A 17,062-nucleotide genomic window follows, 5' to 3' on the forward strand; every position below is an offset into this window, starting at 1 on the left:
TTCTTCTTCTTCTTCTTCTTCTTCTTCTTCTTCTTCTTCTTCTTCTTTTTTTTTTAACATATAATGTATTATATGTTTTAGAGGTACAGGTCTGTGCTTCAACAGTCTTACACAATTCACAGTGTAGGGGGGGAAATGGGAGGAGGAGATGAACCATGAGAGACTATGGACTCTGAGAAACAAAATATCTGAGGGTTCTAGAGGGGAGGGGGGGTGGGGGTATTGGTTAGACTGGTGATGGGTACTAAAGAGGGCATGTACTGAATGGAGCACTGGGTGTTATACGCAAACAATGAATCATGGAACACTACATCAAAAACTAATAATGTAATGTATGGTGATTAATATAATAAAATAAAAATAAAAAAGCCATCAATTAGCCTACAGATGGCTGATTGATGTAGAAATAAATAACCCAGACTCTTGGCCTCTGGGTGGGGCAGCCTCTGAAGTGTAATTCACAATCAAGAGCCCCTTGGATCAGGCTGAGACTAGATAAGTCCTGAGACCACTTCTTTACTGCTTTCCTCACTCCCTTGCAAGTTTCTCCTCAGAGCAGTCCCTCAAGAAATGATTTACACACAAATTTTTATCCCAAATTCTGCTTTTTGGAAGCTTGAGATAAGAAACTCTTGTATCTGTTAAAGAAGAATGCTTAGCTGAAATATGACATATGTGATGATGGGTTACTTTGCAGTGGTAAAAAGAAATGAATCTACCTACATAGAGCAATATGAATAATTTGCAAAAACATAATTTTAGGACAAAAACCAAAGAAAAAAACTTACAGCCAATACCATCAATGTAAAATAGGCATGAAAATAATACTATCAGTTTCTAATTAATTGTTTATTTGGAGTCAAGAAGAATGGGGTATAAAAATCAAATTGAGTGTGGTAGATAGAGGAGAGATATAAAATAAAGCAATAAAAATTGTGCATGGGCCAGTGCTGAAAATGAATATCAACTGAGGAATTTTCTACATGAATTTCATGACTGTCAAAAATAACAACAAAAACAAAATAACAACAACATAGTGGTTGCTTAATGAAAATTTTTACTCCCTAACCTGTAGCCCTCCCTAACCTTTTTCCTTTCCTGATTAATGGATGAAAGTATATCTAAAAACACTGTTTAATATGATGCAGGGCTTCCAACCTAGTCCAACTTATTTTGGGAGTACACACATATAAAAAAGACAATTATTAATGATTTTCTGAATTATAATATATTTCCTTTCTATTTTTTCTACTTGCTCCCTGCTTTAGTAATCCCTCCTTTAGTAACTTTCTAGATTACTATAAGTCTATATTAACTTGTCTTCTTTTCTTCTTTTTTATTTTTTTATGTGATTGTTTACTATTTCTTTTTTTCATTTAAATTCAATTAGCCAACATATAGTACCTCATTAGTTTCAGATGCAGAGTTCAGTTATTCATCAGTTGTATATAACACCCTTAACTGGTCTTCTTGATATATTATTGGGTAAGAGGCATAAAGATGATTTTGAATGCTAGAGCTGCTATTTTTACATGTGGAAACATAAGTTCTTTGCATACTTTCTCCAGCACTATTCACTGAAAAATTGTCTCTAGACAACATTTTGCTATTTGGCTGCTACTGAAGAATTTCACCAATGTGTCTACAATAAAATTTTCAGAATAATAGTATATTTAAATGTTTATATTTTGAAAGCTATTGATAAAAACTTTGGATGCAGAAAACTTTAATAAAATTTTAATAATTTAAAAATAGGGCTACAGGAATTCTAGAGAAGAGACCAAGTCACTTGTAAAGGAAAGATTTGAAAGTGTTTTATAACTCTGTAGATTAGATTCAGAAAATTAATATTCTCCATCAAAGAAATGAGTAAGAGAAGTGTTGGTTATTAAGACTGTAAGCGAGAGATGAGACAATGTGGAAGAATAATTCATCACTGTCTAATATTGTTAGGTTTTGATTTTGTGCATGCACACTCTCCTTTTCTTAAAAAGAAAACACCTTCCTTTGGAATTTATTATTCAACAAATGATGGCAACACTCAATTCTAATATAATTTATGAGATATGATGGGGGAAATGAAGCTGATTTTCTTGTACATAAGTAGAGACACATATAAGGAATAGAATTGTTGACTATTATAATTCCAGAAACATTCTACATCATCTTAATCACTATCATGTTCAAAATAGCTGATACATCACAGGGATTAAAGATTATTGTATTGGATTCTAATTGCTGACCTTGTATAAACTGAGTATTATCATTATAAATTGATGTCTTTAAAAAGTCTAACACTTGAAGAAATACACTGAGCTTTTAGTAATTCTCAACAGATATAGATTCCACCAAGTACTTTTAATGTTGATATTTTTTAATGGAAGCCAGTCTACATACTTTCTATAACTTAGTCTTTCAAATGTCATTCTTGGGTCCTGAGAGAAGAATCTCAGTATTATTAGCTCTGTGGTGGAATTATAATTATAGATCAAGTCAGTAATTAAAGTCTGCTGTATATGGAATAGACTCAGGTCAATCCTGGATCTGACATATCTGACTGAAATTATCCGTGAGTTGTCATTAATAAATTTTCATTAGAACTTGACAAAGAAGAACTGTGAATCTCCAATTGGAAGTGATTGGTTCAGGGATTTTATTCTTTTTAATTTGGAAACCATGACAATTGTCTTCTGGGTGTCCTTGAACTACTAAAATTTTAGGCGAAGATGCACATGGGTGCATTTACCAGGTAGATAGCCTATAGATTTTCATCAGACCCTTCAAGAAGATCTTGATCCAAACAACAACAAAACCCAACACATTTATTACATAACATCCACACATTCTCTGTCTTCCTCCCTCCCTCTCTCTCTTTCTGTCTCTCTCTCAATCTATTTCTCTCTTTGAGTTAAACAAAAGTCCAGAGAGATAAGTGGACTTGTCCTAAATGGGCTTGTCCTTGTTACACGATTAAACAGAGCTGGGACTAAAACTGCATTCTTCTGTTTTCCAGTCCTACACTCATTTCCATTAAATCAATGGTCTTTCATCTCTTGTCAGTATTTTGAAAGCATCGGTCTTGCATTATGGTAAGTACTCTACTAGGCCATTAACAGATATACCAATTAATGATAGGAAATTATACTGTCTTTAGTATTTAAATATGCATTGTAGCATTTTGTTTACTTTGGATCTGAAAAAAATAAATATCTTCCTTTCAACTCTGACTCCTAGGCAAAATTGTCAGGGATAAAATAAAACTGTCCTTTCCACATGTTTGATTAGTTGCCTGACAGGCTTTGGTAATTGAAACTAATTGAATCATTAGCCTACATACACCAAAAAGTAAGTCTGTTTTAATGATAGTCACATTAGAATTTGATGAATGGTTATTAGATGTGAACCTTATGCTTCTTACTCTTAAAAAGCTGTCTTAAAGTAAATAGCAGGCCATTATATCAGAATAATAGTTCAATATATTTTAAACATACCCAATAAAGCCTATATACTGCTAAAGTTCAAACTTTGGAGAAATCTTGTTACTTCCTTGTGTCTTTTAGAATTCCCAACATATTATCATTTTTTACTGTATCATATTCTTTCATCTTTTGTTTTTATTGTATCAGCCACATTACATTAAGACTTCAAAATGATTAACTCATTCAAATCATCAATCCATCTTTTAATAATGTTATATATCAAATTAGTTTTTATCATTCTAATGCATTTGTCATTATTCTTGTTTCCTTAAAATTGAAGTTGTTAAGCATACAGGTAGGTGATATTTAGACCAAATAATCTTAATTCAGTTACATTATTCTTTCCAAAACTATGTAACACTAACAAAAGGACACATATGGCTCAGTATAGGTGAAATTAAATTGTTGGGATGGAAGGACTGGGCAGGGAAACATGTGTCTGAGTTTTTCTATAAACAGTAAATTTAATATCTGATATCCTTTGTAGATTATTTTGCAAAGTTATTTTTAAATGTGTAATATTTTCACAAAATTATAATACAAAGGTACTATTAGCATATTATGCTGAATACAAAATCCTTTATTTCATAACACAGATGGTGAACAAAACAGGGAGCCAAGAACTAAAATATAGAAAGAACCCTTAGAATTTCCAGCATGGCGAATAAATCATATAATGGTACAATGTATTAGCGATTTTTAAAGTTACTTTAAATAAAACTCATAAAGAATTTTCTCAAGATATACTCTTAGAAAATTTCAAGTTACAATACATCATTGCTAACTCTAGTTCCCAACACAGACACACACACACACACACACACACACAGGGTAAATATGTGTGGTGATAGGTAAATTAGCTTGATTGGGGGCACCACTTCACAATGTATATGTATATCAAAACATCATGTTGTACATCTTAAATATATACAATGATTATTTGTTAATAATGTGTCAGTAAAGCAGCAAAAATAAACTTAAATGAATTGAATATTGATTTTAAAAAAAAGAGTTTTCTCAACAGTTGTACATATTTGAATTTTCCCAGTCTATAAGTTATATTTGTAGCAGCCACACCTTTCCATGTTACAAAATTTCCTACAAACAATAGGAGTAATTCTCATTATCCAGGCTTGAAAAAATTTGAATACAAAGACAAGGACCCACCTCTTTCCACATATCAATAGAGGAAGATATAGAATACCAGAAAGATGTCTGGATCTTTAATGTGAGAACCTGAAATACTGGAAGATGATCTTGATGCAGAATTGTTCAGTAGCTTCCCGGCTGCACTGGACCTTGCATGAGTCTGAAGAGTGGAAGATTGCAATTAGGTAAACAGTAATGAATATACGGTGATCATAAATAATACTTCAAGGTATCTGTCACAAACATGTGATATGAAAAACACAGATATACTAGCATTACCATGGTTTTCTGTCTATGTTTATAATTAAATGAAATGCTAAATTTCAATTAAAGTTTAGGGAAAATAATATTGTAGTATTTTTCTCATCCAAGTTTAGTAATCTGTCATTTCTTTCCATAAAAACCAGCTTAAGTGGGGCACCTGGGTGGCACAGTCAGTTAAGAGTCAGACTGGGTTTCTGCTCAGGTCATGATCTCAAGGTCCTGGGATTGAGCACCCCCACCCCACTTCATTCCCGCCCCACATTGGGTTCTGCGCTCAGCACAGAGTCTGCTTGAGACTCTCTCTCCCACTGCCCCTGCCTCTCACACCGTGCTCTCTCTCTCTCTAAAATAAATCTTAAAAAAAAAAAAAAAAAAAAGCTTAAGAAAACCTGGTGGTTTCTCACAAAGAATCTTAAGTATTCTACTAATATGTATAAGAAGAATAAAAGCATAATAAATATTGTGATATTTTCTAGTTTCTCTTTACTTACAAATTACTGATACAAAAGGGGTTTAAAATGGATAAAGAAACTTGCCAACAAAAGTTGAGGAAAATAATATTCTAAATCTACACAGCATCAATAAATAGTAGTTCACAAAATGATGACATACTGAACTACAAGATTATATAAATCTTAATGGTTTCTTCTAATAGTTGGGAAGAGATAATGGAGAAGGGACTTTCTTAAGTAGAAATATTTTCACACAAAATTGGCTAGTTTAAATGAAAAAGTATAAAGGGGATCATCAAAAGTTTCCTTAAATTAATACTCAAGTCTTTTTAATATATTCTATTTTGTCTGATCATATGAAAAACAATTTGTCAGAATAAATTTATAACATTACATATTTTATATTGAAATGGGAATGATAGAACGCAAATAAAAAATCAAAATAAGAATAACCAAACACACACAAACAGCATATCAAGATAATTCTAAAAGGAATACACATATTTCAGAAAGGATTTAATAAACCCAAAAGATACTTTTTACATAATAATTACTCTGCTTAACCATAAAAGTCTTTTTCAATGACATTATCATAACTGTAAAATAAAACTAATTTTTTATAACTTATTCTACTACATTTTAAGTTTTTAGAGATGCTCTTAGTATCTAAACTGGAGCTGGTGGGAAAAGATATTCTAGATTCTACAGTGATTTTCCCCTACTTCTGTAAGATTTTTAAAAAAAAAGTGAATGCTAATGTTTAAATATGAGGATAAAGTTAAGTCCAACAATTAGATTTATTAGTTGTTTTGTCACCCATGTGATTGGATTTACCACTATGTTGATGTTAAGTATTGAGCTAAGTGAGAGCTAGCAGGCAGAGTAGAAGCTAAGCAAGTATCTAACCTGAAAGTATTTAATGCAAAGTGTAAATACTTGTACCCGAGTTCTGAGAAAACCAGGTGCATATTGTTTCAGAGGAGAACTGCCTAGCCCCTAATGCTGAAGAAAGATCTTGTAAGCACTAAATACTTCACGTTGCAGTCAAGGATCCTGACTGAAACTATTCATTGTTATTTTACAACAACCAATCTGTAAGGTAGGTAGAGCAGATATCTACTTTATATATGAAGAAACTGAGTCAACAGTCAGCCTTGTCCAAAATCAAACATTGATTTACTTCTGGGGTCATGATTGAAATGAACTTTCTGGACTACCAGCCCACCATTCTTTCTTTCATATTGTGTTCAATATCAATAGATATGATGACAATCATATAATTATATAATCCTTTAGCTCAAATGAGTATATTAACATAAAATTTATGTACAGTATAAACATTTTTGCTCAAATGAAAGATACTGTCTTAAACAATGATGACTCTGACTTTTTGTAATGATTCCTTTATACTAGAAATGATTTAACTTACTGCTCAGCATAATAAACAGACCATTAAATACTGTATATAACTGAGATAAAATAAATACTGTATATAATTGAGATAAAATAAATTGCTCTTGTCTGGGTTTCATTGCGATAATTGGCTTTATTAATAAAGACAATTTGTAATAATAGCAAGGATAATGTGTGCAACCTAATTCTTCACCATGGATATTTAACTGATACTTTAATTTAATATTTTGATTTAAGATAAAAATAATTCAAGGTAAACATAATTATCTTATAAATACGCAAATAAAAATAAAAAAAACAGATGGTTTTAAGTGCTCTCCTTTAAAAAATACATAACTGACTGGTCCTCTGAGGCAGTTTTGCTTTAAAAAATACACTTAAATATACATACAGAGAAATATCAGAAAAGAAATGAATTGAAAATGATAAGAGAATAATCTTTAGTTACATAAAAATTTATGGAAACAATAGGATAGATACAATGAAACCGAATAGAAAACCCAGAAATGGACTCATGACTGTAAGGTCAACTAATCTTCCACAGAGCAGGAATGAATATCCAATGGGAAAAAGGCTTTTCAATAAATGGTGTTGGGAAAACTGGACAGCCACATGCAGAAGAATGAAACTGGACCACTTTCTTACACCATACACAAAAATAAACTCAAAATAGATGAAAGACCTAAATGTGAGAAGGAAAAAGTCAAAATTCTAGAGGAAAACACAGGCAGCAACATCTTTGACCTTGGCTGCAGTGAATTCTTATTAGACATGTCACTGGAGGCAAGGGAAACAACAGCAAAAATGAACTATTGGGACCTCATCAAGATAAAAAGCTTCTGCACAGCGAAGGAAACAATCAACAAAACTGAAAGGCAGCCTATGGAATGGGAAAGATATTTGCATATGACATATCTGATAAAGGGTTAGTATCCAAAATCTATAAAGAACTTACCAAACTCAACACCTAAAAAATCAAATAATCCAGTTAAGATATGGGCAGGAGACATGAACAGACATTTTTCCGAAGAGGACATCTAGACCAACAGACACATGAAAAGATGTTCAACATCACTCATCATCAGGGAAATACAAATCAAACCACGATGAGATACCACCTCACACCTCTCAGAATGGCTAAAATTAACAACTCAGGAAACAACAGATGTTGGCAAGGAGGCAGAGAAAAGGGAACCCTCTTACACTGTTGGTGGGACTGCTCTGGAAAATAGTATGGAGGTTCCTCCAAAAGTTAAAAATAGAACTACCCTATGATCCGGCAATTGCACTACTAGGTATTTACACAAAGGATACAAAAATACAGCTTTGAAGTAGGGGGGCACATGCACCCTGATGTTTATAGCAGCATTATCAAAAATAGCCAAATTATGGAAAGAGCCTAAATTTTCATCAACTGATGAATGGATAAGTATATATTATATATGCATATACTATGTACTTTATTATTATTATTTTAGTAATACTTTATTAATATTATATATATATATATATATATAAAATGGAATATTACTCAGCTATCCAAAAGAATGAAATCTTGCCATTTGCAACAATGTGGATGGAGCTAGAGTGTATTTTGATAATCAGAGAAAGACAAATACCATATTATTTCACTCATATGTGGAATTTAAGAAATGAAACATAATCATAGGGGAAAAATCAAGAGGCAAACCATAAAACAGACTCTGAACTACAGAGAACAAACTGAGGGTTGCTGGAGGGAGGTGGGTGGGGCGATGGGTTAAAGAGGTGGTGGGTATTAAGGAGGACACCTGTTGTGATGAGCACTGGGTGTTACATGTAAGTGATGAATCTCTAAATTCTACTCCTGAAACTAATATTACACTATATGCTAGCTAACTGGAATTTAAATAAAAACCAGAAACAAACAAACAAAAAAGTAAAGAACTTATTCTTGTGTTGTTGGTTGGAGCATTCTACAAACATCCATTAGATCTTGTTGGCTTAATGGTGTTAATGAGTTTTATATCCTAGACAGTTTTCTAATTATTCTATGACTTGTTGTGAAAGGGGTGTTGAAGGCTCCAACTGTACCTGTGGATTTGTTTATTTTTTTTCAATTCTATCACTTCTGCTTCACATATTTTGCATCTCTGTTGTTTGGAACTCACACATTTAGGATGCTATGTCTTCTTGGTTCATTATCATGTCCCACTCTGGCTCTCATTATTTTTTTGTCTGCTAATTACATTGCTACCTCTGCTCTACCGTGTCGTTTCTCAGTATTGAGGTGCCCAGCCAGACCAAACAAGTCTTAAATTTATTTTACATGTAATACCCATGGGTTTAAATTGTTCCTAGCAAGGAGATATAAGGGAAATTTCAGGAAAAAAAAATATTTGGACATATTTTGATCATTACACAATCATTTAATTCTTGAAAATACTTTGTATTAATTGTAAAAGCTCTACAACCTTTAAACATAGAAAAATAGAAACAAAATATGTCAAATTACACATGCCTTAAAAGGATGAAGGTAAGTATTAAACTTATTAAATGTTAAATTCATTGCCTTGAAATTAGATTATAAGGCCTATAATTTAGTTTCAAAAAAGTACTAACTGAATTTTGACAAAAATTTTGCAAAACTGAAGTATGAAATTAAAAAATGAGTACTGTGTTTGATTATGCACAATTTAGGATGCATTTCTTCCATTTGGATTTTTAATTTTTGTAAAGTGTTCTTACTAGTTATGACAGCCACTAAAATCAGATGTAGAAATAATTTTTTTTACCATAATTAAATTAATTCAAGAAAATTTTATTTCAGTTTTGGCTAATGATTTTAATTCCTAACTTTATTTTTTATTTTTTTTAAGATTTTCTTTATTTATTTGACAGAGACAGAGATAGCAAGAGCAGGAACACAAGCCCCAGGAGTGGGAGAGGGAGAGCAGGCTTCCCGCCGAGGAGGGAACCCGATGTGGGACTCGATCCCAGGACCCTGGGATCATGACCTGAGCCGAAGGCAGACGCTTAACGACTGAGCCACCCAGGCGCCCAATTCCTAACTTTATATATGGCTTACAATGCCCATTTTATATAGTGGTAGATACATGTAATTTATATAGTGATATAGTGGTCAGTATATGAAATTGATATGCATGTTTGTGTGTGTGAGTATGCTCAAACAATTTAATGATAGTATTATGTAAGTAAAAAATTTTCACACCACTCTGTTTTAGGTTTTACACCTGTTAACTGTTGTCCCAAGCTCCATAGCTCATGTATTGAAAAAGCAATATACAGCCTGATAAACATATATGCTCTAGCAGGGATGCTTGATATCAATTTATATCGGAGTAGTAAAAAAATATGTTCAACTTAATAGCCAATGCACCTTGAAATATGTATGTGTGCTTGTTTTATGATCCCAGAGATAAGATGTGTTTAGAAGTTGATAATGTTATATTATTTTTCAAATAGCTACATAAAGCATTTGATCATGTGTCAAGACTTGGAAAGAAATTGAAAAAAAAAGGAATTTTATTATTTGACCAACAATTTCTGAATTATGTTTCATCTTTTAATAACATTAAAGGGTAATGCACTCAAATCTAATCCTAATAAGTGCTGCATTAACATTCTAGTCCTAACAGCATGCAATTACTGCTAAACTTATAAAATGAAGGTTTCATAAATCTAAAATTTCAACTGTGTTTTGAAGATTTCAAGTCTGTTTGTTGTTTTATCCCCAAACTGTTTAACACATCACCATGGCAGCTAAATATTAGGCCAAAACCAGATTACCTTACAGCAATCACAAGGTATATACCATTCACATATCTTCAATGCATTATCAGCAAAGGAGACTGGTATTAAACACTAATACTGCACGTTATTTTTGACATCATGTATATTTATCACATCTAAATGTGTGAAGAAAAAAATTCAGTGTATATATATTTTAGGGATTTTTGTGCTCAGTTTATAGGCCTGGAAAAATGAATATAGAATCAATTTCCATGATAAGGCATTTATGGAAAGAACATTTTGGGTCCATGGAATTATGTCTAATATTTTTATTTAGTATTCTTCACTACTAGTAAGTTTTTCTTTGTGGCAGTATAATAAATTTTCACCCCTATTAATACAGGATTATATATGCTTTCCTTTCCATAGAAATGCATAGCTATGACAGGTTCTACATATACACATTACTTTCAGAAGAGGAATCCCCACATAATCTAAGAGCTTGACCCAAATTAAAATATTTATTATCACTTAAAAGTTTATTCTGTAACTTAGGCTATAGTCATTTCATAACCGGGAATCCTACAGGATAACATTTAATCATGCCTAACAAAGTGCTTTATAAAGAATAGGTTCTTAATAAATATCAGCTCAATAAAATGATGTGATGGATATTCAGTTCTCATTCCTTCTATCTACCTATCCTTTCCTTCTTTCTCTTGTATTCTTTCCTTTTTCTCTCTCTCTCCCTCTCTTTAGTTCCCTCTTTCTTTCTTTCTGTCATTTTTTTGACTCAATATACCATGTATTAAGAAAAAGCAAATCTGAAAAGCCCAACTAAATATAGCAATCTAAGTGTCAGTATTAGGAAAATTGCCATTAAAATGGTTGAAGAAGCCTGGTTGTTTCTGGAGCATTACTTTAAATCTTTTAATTGTCTAAGTTGCTATGAGTACATTTGAGGATATTTAATACTTCATAGTTTTTCATGGTTTTGCAGAATAATTGGTTGAATGTGTTACAATCAACTTTATGTGCAGAGAAACCATACAACCTAGAAGTTACATCCCTTTATCACACACTGGATAAATAAATATATTCACCCTATATCAGGAGAGCTCTGTTTTTCACTAAGGCTGCAAATGGTAAACTGAGGCTGCATTTTAATTAGACAAAAGTCTGCAGGGAGGTTATATTCTATTTGGGTTCTATTTATAAAAGGACCATCCTAAGCCCAACTCTATGTTAGGAGTCCTCCCAGAGGCTATTTTCTTAATTGCCCCTAAAGTGATGACTCACTGCTTGAGGAAATGGACAATGGAATTCAACAATGTGAACCAAAATCCCTTTGAAAGAATTAAAATGACTAATCATTGGACGATGCCCACACATTATTTTTTTAAAAGCACATTCTCTGAGATTTTAATTTATTGCAGAGAGTTCGATAAAATACCACATAATGCTATGTGGTGAAACAAGAAATTGTCTCCTTCTGCCCCTTCCATCTTCTCCTTTGTCCCTAGTTTCCAAACTGTGGATTCAATTTGAGGAAAACTCTGAGCATCTCAGTATTTTTATTCTTTTTATAACAGATGGGATATAAGCCAAGGTTTTCAAACTAGTGGCCCAAAGGTAGGTTCATGAGTTCCACTCAGTATTAGAAAAGTCAAAAAAGTCCACATATAATGAGGATTTCCAAATTATCTCAGTAACAAAACTGACTGGAATAAGTTGGCACCCTCCTTTCAATAAACAATTAACTCTTTATTGCTATGGTCACCCACCCACATGTACTCCCCTTTCCCCATGTTCTCTAACACCTGGCTATTTCACATATTTGCATTATCATTACTTGCCAATTTTATGGAAGCATTTGAAAGTGAAAGTCTATATAAACCATGTTAGCCCATTAATCACCCAGAGTCTATTTAGAAAGGGAGGCACAGAGTTTTCTATATCCATGGCAGCCATTTTTTTAAATTTTATTTTATTATTTTTGTTAGTCACCATACATTACATCATTAGTTTTTGATGTAGTGTTCCATGATTCATTGTTTGCATATAACACCCAGTGCTCCATTCAATACGTGCCCTCCTTAATACCCATCACCAAACTAACCCATCCCTCCACCCCCCTTCCTCTCTAAAACCCTGTTTGTCTCTCAGGGTCCATAGTTTCTCAAGGTTCATCTCCCCATCCGATTCTCCCCCCTTCATTTTTCCCTTTCTACTTTTTTTTTTTTTTTTAACATATAATGTATTATTTGTTTCAGAGGTACAGGTCTGTGATTCATCAGTCTTACACAATTCACAGTGCTCACCATAGCACATACCCTTCCCAATGTCCATCACGCAGCCATGCCATCCCTCCCGCCCCCACCACTCCAGCAACCCTCAGTTTGTTTCCTAAGATTAAGAATTCCTCATATCAGTGAGATCATATGATATTTGTCTTTCTCTGATTGACTTATTTCGCTTAGCATAATACCCTCTAGTTCCATCCACATCATTGCAAATGGCAAGATTTTGTGGGCTTTTTTGATGGCTGCATAATATTCCATTGTATATATATATATATATATATATATATACACCACATCTTTATCCATTCATCTGTTGATGGACATCTTGGCTCTTTCCAGAGTTTGGCTATTGTGGACATTGCTGCTATAAACATTCGGGTGCAAGTACCCCTTCAGATCACTATATTTGTATCTTTGGGGTAAATACTCAGTAGGGTAGCTCTATTTTTGACTTTTTGAGGAAACCCCATACTGTTTTCTGGAATGACTGCACCAGCTTGCATTCCCACCGACAGCGTAGGAGGGTTTCCCTTTCTCTGTATCCTTGCCAACATCTGTCATTTCCTGACTTGTTAATTTTAGCCTTCTGACTGGTGTGAGGTGGTATCTCATTGAGGTTTTGATTTGGATTTCCCTGATGTTGAGTGATGTTGAGCACTTTTTCATGTGTCTGTTGGCCATTTGGAGGTCTTCTTTGAAACAATGTCTGTTCATGTCTTCTGCCCATTTCTTGATTGGATTATTTATTCTTTAGGTGTTGAGTTTGGTAAGTTCTTTATAGATTTTGGATACTAGCCCTTTATCTGATATGTCATTGGCAAATATCTTCTCCCATTCTGTCGGTTGTCTTTTGGTTTTGTTGACTATTTCCTTTGCTGTGCAAAAGCTTTTTATCTTGATGAAGTCCCAATAGTTCATTTTTGCCCTTGCTTCCCTTACCTTTGGTGATGTTTCTAGGACGAAGTTGCTGTGGCTGAGGTCGAAGAGGTTACTGCCTGTGTTCTCCTTTAGGATTTTGATGGATTCCGGTCTCACATTTAGGTCTTTCAACCATTTTGAGTCTATTTTTGTGTGTGGTGTAAGGAAATGGTCCAGTTTCATTCTTCTGCATGTGGGTGTCCAATTTTCCCAACATCATTTGTTGAAGAGACTGTCTTTGTTCCACTGGACACTCTTTCCTGCTTTGTCAAAGATGAGTTGACCATAGAGTTGAGGGTCCATTTCTGGGCTCTCTATTCTGTTCCCTTGATCTATGTGTCTGTTTTTGTGCCAGTATCATACTGCATGACAGCCATTTTTAAAAAGAAACATCACAGTGTTATATTGTTATGAGAAAGGCTTAACCCTAAAAATAGTTGTTAGTACTTGACACTATGTTTTATTTTTATAAATTAGAACAGTGACAATATTTAGTCTGAATGAAACTTTGAGTGTATATGGCCTTGTGAAATCAACAATGGGTAGAAAAATATTTCTCAGGCTTAGCATCTGCCAAGAAGTAGCTAATAATATATTTTGTGTTATGCCAATAATCAGACAGTTTGTAGATGTAACTAGGACATGTATAAAATATAAAATTCAGGACATTTTATTGTCAAAAGTTATAGAAAGCTTCTGATGATTCTACCACTGACAGTTTTAAGACATTCTGAATTTTTTTAAAGACTAAGAAAATGAATACTTGTACAGTTTTCATATGAGCTCCAAAACATCTGAATAGACATATTTTATGTGAATGATCAATTTATGTCCCTGCATCTAAATATGACCAATATATTTTTTCATAATATTTCTAATAGAAATATGATTTATCTCCCTTTTTAATTCTAAAATTGTGGGCTAGACATATGTTTTTTAAAAACAACACAAATCTTAGGGCGCCTGGGTGGCTCAGTTGGCTAAGCGACTGCCTTCAGCTCAGGTCATGATCCCACGGTTCTGGGAACGAGCCCCATTTGGGCATCCTGCTTGGCGGGAAGCCTGCTTCTCCTCTCCCACTCCCCCTGCTTATGTTCCCTCTCTTGCTGTCTCTCTCTGTCCATTAAATAAATATATAAAATCTTAAAAAAAAAAAACCACAAATCTTTCTGTATTTCTATTTCCATATATACCTTATCAAAACCAGAATTCTAATTTTAATATCTCCAATTAAATCAATTTAAAAAGCTTCTATAAATGTTTGACATCATTTTGGTAAAATGCTACCAGAATAACCCAAAGATCCAGTTAGTTTGATTTAATTACCTGATAACTATGAATTCAGAAGTTATAAATTTATAGCAATGCTATGGAACATTCAAGAGAGAAATTTATTTATGAATCAAACAGTGTTGGTATATTTCATGATGTGCAGGTTATTAATCCAAATTATTTTGTCCTCCAGCCACAGAGATTATTATCTTTTGGGGAACTTACTACTTTTATGCTTCAAAAATGTATATAACTTTTAGATTGCATTATTATAACATAAAGGTTACTTTTGTCAATACTATACTAAGAAAGCTATCTTATATATTTACAATTAAAGTTATTTAAAGGGACGCCTGGGTGGCTCAGTTGGTTAAGCATCTGCTGTCAGCTCAGGTCATGATCCCAGGGTCCTGGGATCAAGTCCTGCATCGGGCTCCTTGCTCGGTGGAGAGCCTGCTTCTCCCTCTCCCTCTGCCTCTCCCCCAGCTTGTGCACTCTCTCTGTCTCTCTCTGTCAAATAAATAAATAAAATCTAAAAAAAAAAGTGATTTAGAAATGTTAAGACTTTTGCTATGCCTATTCCTTAAGATGAACGATCATTGGTGCTGCAAATATATCTACTCTAATTTTGTAATTAATACAGCTTTTAAATACATGAACCTGGAAATATAGATATTATCTATAAAACCTTTTGGCCAAAACACAGTAAGACTTACGATATGCATTTGTTATGTAACATTCTGGTTACCAAGTGAAATTATCTAGTCCATTTGAGCTCTTCATGTAAATGTATCTTATACTTCCATAGTTTGTATGGTATACTGAACTAATTATAAATTATCATCATATTGCAAAATGTGGATATAATCCCAATGCCATCTTTTAAAAGCTTTGTTCTTTCAGACTCATATAGTGTCTGTCTCAGCATCAATTTAACAATTATTTGGTCAACAGTTTTATTGAAAAGATCAGGGGAAATACTACGATTAAATTTCTAGCATAGTGATTGACATAGTTAAACTTTGAAAAAAAAACTGCTTTCAATGTTACTTTGTTTTCCTTTCCTATATTATGCAAACAATCGTTTTCTTTCTTCACTCTGTCTACACAGATGTTATTATCCATCGATTTTTAGAGCTAACCAAGTTTTCTTTAAATAAATAATAAATTTTCATGCTTAAAACTTCATGAAACAAAATGAAATGTTTCTGGTTTATGTCATATAATTTTCATGTTTCTTAAAGCAGAAAGAATGCAGTTTTAGCCTCATGATTAAAAATAAGCACTCTAATGTCAGACTGCTTGGATTTAAATGCCAGCTCTAACACACTTTAGTAATGACCTTGAGCTTCATGCCCTTTCAAAGTCTAAATTTCTCACTATGTAAAATGGAAATAATAATGCTAACTGATTTATAGGGTTATTGTCAGGAATAAATGTGATAATCCACATAAAATTTATCAGGACAGTGCCTACAAAAATGTACCAAGTTAGAATAAAGATCAATTTCTATCATCATTACATTATGTGCCAGTCTTTGTGCTGTTATATTATCCAAGTGAAGTCTCTGTCCTCAAAGAATTTATCATTCTGTAAGGGGAACAGATGAAGAAATAAGCAAATCAAATACATTTTTGTGTTCACCATGATGGGGATAACTACAGGAACAATAAAAGAGACGTGCAATTCTCGTCTTGATGGTCAAGAAATTATATGTCTTAGCAAATATATGAAGGATGGAAAATAGTCATCTTGGTCAAATGGAAAATCATGTATTTTTCTGACCAGAGCACCTCCTTTTCCTTTAAGTATCATTTACACTGGCATTTATGACCCACATCATAATCTCTGGGAGTGTGATCCTGTGGTCACACTTGGTAGCATGTGACCCAAACTTTTATGAATTTTTCCCCTAAATTTTGAGATTTGCCATCAAAAAGCAGTGAAAGATAGTATCTTTCCAGTGGTTGGAACAGTACGGAAATATAATAGAGTATAATATAATTAATATGATATAATATGATATGATATGATATGATATAATATAATATAATATAATATAATATAATATAATATAACA

At 33.0% G+C, this 17,062-nt stretch overlaps 1 long non-coding RNA gene across 1 annotated transcript in view; it reads right to left on the reverse strand.

Annotated features, from left to right (window-relative positions):
• Positions 1-17,062, reverse strand: part of LOC118017049 — a 153,308-nt gene that overhangs the window by 4,526 nt on the left and 131,720 nt on the right. Inside the window, exon 3 of the long non-coding RNA XR_004681041.1 lies at positions 4,647-4,788. This is a non-coding gene — a long non-coding RNA (uncharacterized LOC118017049). The remainder of the gene's footprint in view (positions 1-4,646; positions 4,789-17,062) is intronic.

The sequence above is a fragment of the Mirounga leonina genome, unplaced genomic scaffold (assembly GCF_011800145.1).
Source record: "Mirounga leonina isolate KUSES-001 unplaced genomic scaffold, KU_Mleo_1.0 Mir_168, whole genome shotgun sequence".
NCBI classification, from domain to species: Eukaryota; Metazoa; Chordata; class Mammalia; order Carnivora; family Phocidae; genus Mirounga; species Mirounga leonina.